At 40.5% G+C, this 3777-nt stretch overlaps 1 long non-coding RNA gene across 1 annotated transcript; it reads right to left on the reverse strand.

The window, feature by feature from the left end:
• Nucleotides 1–495: 495 nt before the first annotated feature.
• LOC124068383 lies at nt 496–1836 on the reverse strand. Its single transcript, XR_006845222.1, has 3 exons — nt 1738–1836; nt 1239–1290; nt 496–758 (listed from the first exon to the last, which is right to left on the reverse strand). It is a non-coding gene; the product is annotated as an uncharacterized LOC124068383 (long non-coding RNA).
• Between the last annotated feature and the right edge of the window lie 1941 nt (nt 1837–3777).

Genomic DNA, 3777 nt, shown 5'->3' on the forward strand with positions numbered 1-3777 from the left:
AAAGGGGCTTCCCTTGCCACAAAGCTGGAACTATAGCATTGTCCAAAATGTCTTTTTTGCTTGCTTGCTGGTATGATAAAGCATTAAGATTTCCCGGGTCTAACGATTTAACTGGTCTAGTCCAATCCCTGAAAAACAGTTCCATAAAGAGAAGTGTCTGGAAACCTTTGTCTCTACAGTATAGTAAGAATCCAAAAATTGAATCAAGTGTGTTTATCCCTCACCATTCACCAAGCTCACATATTTGGGGTTTCTCAAAACTGGAATAAGGCTTAAGTTAACTCATTAAATAGCAGTTAAGGTATTGTAAATCTGACAGATGAATTAAATGTAGTCATGGCCAGTGGAATAAGATGAGTACAAACGATTTCTGTGGATAGAACTGAGAACAAACGCAACCCTTAACTTCCATCTGATTCTGTTACAACCACATGTACCATTTAAAAAAGCAAAAACATATAAATCTGCAAAGGACAGATAATATTCAGTGTTAGCTTTGAGGTGTTTAATGAGATTAGATGGCATTAATCATTGAGCTGGTACCTCACTCATCACCCTAATTTAGCTAGATCGTCATTTTGAAAGGATGAACCTTCTGCTCGAACAGATATATTTTGGCTGCAGGGCTTTGACTTAAAGCTTGTCATACTGTAACAGCAGGGCCTTGGCGGCTGGCATTCAGTCTTTCAGGACCTTAATCCACAGTACAGTTGGCTGGCGTTCTCCTTCCCACCCCGCATCTTCTGCTCCATTTCTGACTGCATGATAGTCAGAAAGAGAGAGGGGGTGAGAAGACCTTCCTTCCTCCCTGCAAGGATGGTTTACAAACAAACCAGGAAGCCCTGCTTATTCCTTATTCTTATTGCAATGTATTATTATGTGTATTTATAATTAATTCAAAAGTAATTTTATCTGTAAACACACCCTGGATCATGGAGGTATAGTTTTAGTACACTTTTATTGCTGGGTGAGTAATGTTGCCACGTAAAATCTCTCACTGGCTGCAATAACATTTAACATGGGTGAACATGAGAAATCCCGTATTGTGTATAATTGTAAGATATCATATATGGAGGATTATATTTTGATACTTTGCTGTGTTTCACTCTCCTAAAGCTGTTTTATGCGTTTTACTTTCTGAAAATAACTGAAAAATACAGTTTGAAGAAAGACTGCACAGTTTGCTGCAATGAAGATGAGTCAACCAGTCACAAATGTAGTGTTAAAGTGTGCGTTACCTCAGATCTCCTCACCGTCCCATTTTCAGTGTTCTGTCATTCCTTCTGAAAGCTGTGGAAAGATGAGAGACAGAGTTCAGTGCAAGTTCACTGGCACTCGCCTCTGACTCCCTCAACTCTCTTTCATGTCTTCACAGCGAGGCAGCTGCGGTAAATGCAGTCTGTTTGAACATGACTGTCTGCATAATGAGCATTTTTATACTGACTTCTCTTGCTGTACATAATAAATATTCAGTTACACAAATCAATGTGTATGATTAACACATCCAAATATATCACGATTGTCTCTGTTTATCAGTCAGCTGTTGCTCAAACATATTGAACAGCAATAAATGATGTATCAGAGATGTATAATTATTCTAGTATGAAACACAGTAATCATAATTCTCGATAATAAAACGATATTTAAAAGCCCTAGAGGATGTATGTATTGAATGTGCTGGAAGATTTAGAATGGCAGACATCAAAATAAAGCACAGCTCAGCATATGGAACCATACCTAACCCCCTACTGCCATCTAGTGGTAGTTTTGACCATAACATTTGCACAGAGATGAGATGTAGACAGGTGATTTGTTTTGCCAGCTTTGCCTGCTGTGACAGAGGAACAAAGGAGTAATGAGTGCCTCAGTGAGTACAGAGTTAGCACTTTGTTAAAAATGGTGTAAAATGGAAACAAACATCAAGTTGCAAAAGAGAACATTAAAATCTTAAGTAGTAATGGGTATCAATAGCAATCACGTTTGCCCAAGCATTGTCTCAGCATTTAATCGCTCAAAAACACAGAATCCTATGTTTCCCATAATGCAACTTCACAGTGTCTCCTCACAAGACTCTTCCTGTCTGATGATAAAAACCCTGTCTTTCCAACTCCCCTCCCCCAGTGTGGAACACAGGCTTTCTGTTTGAAGTGTGTATTTTCCAAGACCAAGCAGAGGTAACCCTGTCAACATCATCAGGGAGCTGAGCAACAAAACCGTACTTGAGGTTCTTTTTTGACGCTGTACAAAACATACAACAAAGTCCAGATGCACACAATTCATTCACACAAACACACATTCTACATATCCAAACATTTTTATCATACGCTCCAATGTATGCAGTTGAAAGGGAGATTAAAACCATGTTGTGTCGGGGTTTGGTCTGTTTTGTTTTTCCTTCCTTTGACTCTTTCTTTCCTGCGCTCTTTTTCCTTTCATGTTTGTGTGTGTGCGTGTGTGTGTGTGAGGTGTAATGTCATCCTATCGGAGCTGAGCTGGGTGTTCCGGCCTTCCCATCCAGCAGACCTCCACACACCTGGTGGCAGTTAGCAATCAGCTCATCATTGTCTCCTGATGTGCCAGATTGTCCCTGCTGCTCTTGTGGAATCTTGAGCAGCTCTCTTTTGGCTTTTGCTCTGTTTGATGTTGAGACTTGGAATTAATTTAATTGTTTTTGCGCCTTTGTCTGAGGATTGGATTCGTCTGTTGATTGGAGTACCTGCTCCCCGAGGCCACGAGCACTCACCTGCCACCCTGTTCACCTTCTACATGGATACCTTAGTCAGAACCGCAGTTAGTCAGTCACCTGATTTCTGTATAGACTACTTCAGTAAACTCATTCATTTGAATTTTTATTCTGTCTCAGATTATCTGCTTTTTGGGGTTCCAATTTTTATATTGTCGAAAATGATAAATAAAGCTCACAGAAAGTACAGATGCTGTCAGCAATAACAAAATCTACCTGAAAGGCATGTTTACTTCTTTTTTTTTGCCAATAAAGCATATAACATTCATGATTAAATAACCCTTCATTCATCTGTCTTCACACTGTAGACCATGACTACTAAACTAAACTTAGATACATGATACACAACTACACGTGGGAGTTTTTCCTTAGTGTAACAGATCTAAAACGTGATTGGTGATTAATTTCATCACTCACTAACCAAATTTTCATCACTTTAACTGCTTAGTAATAAACAGCAACTGTATATGACGATAAACAACACGACAGCTCCGCAAAAACACCTTGATCGCCCCCTGGTGGCTGGCTGCCGTGCAGGTCACAACCCTTCCTTCTTCAAGTTACAAAAACACGCACATTAGGTTATTTGGCTGCTCTAGATTTCCCCTAGGTGTGAGTGTGAGAGTGTGTGGTTGTCTGTCTGTGTGTCAGCCCTGCGACTGACTGGCGACCAGTCCAGGGTGAACCCCGCCTCTCATTCGCTGTCTGCTGGGACAGGCTGCAGCTCCCCCGCGACCCTGATGGATAAGCGGTATAGAAGATGGATGCTCTAAAAAAGGGTGTGAAACATAATGGTTGGCCGGGAACCCGACCCTTCTCCACTGCCCGATCACTTTTGCACTGACTCTGGCTCCAAGTGACAACACCAGTGCAAGACAGAATTGCTCATCTCTCTGTGTACAGTGGAAGGAAGTGGAGACATGATGTCCATCTCTATATATGTCAACGGTCAGAACTGGGTAGAGTTATAGATGATAAAGTTTCAAATTTCTAACTTAAGCATGGAATTATTCATTTTATAATTTATGAACAAT

Source organism: Scatophagus argus, chromosome 1, assembly GCF_020382885.2.
Source record: "Scatophagus argus isolate fScaArg1 chromosome 1, fScaArg1.pri, whole genome shotgun sequence".
Classification (NCBI taxonomy): domain Eukaryota; kingdom Metazoa; phylum Chordata; class Actinopteri; family Scatophagidae; genus Scatophagus; species Scatophagus argus.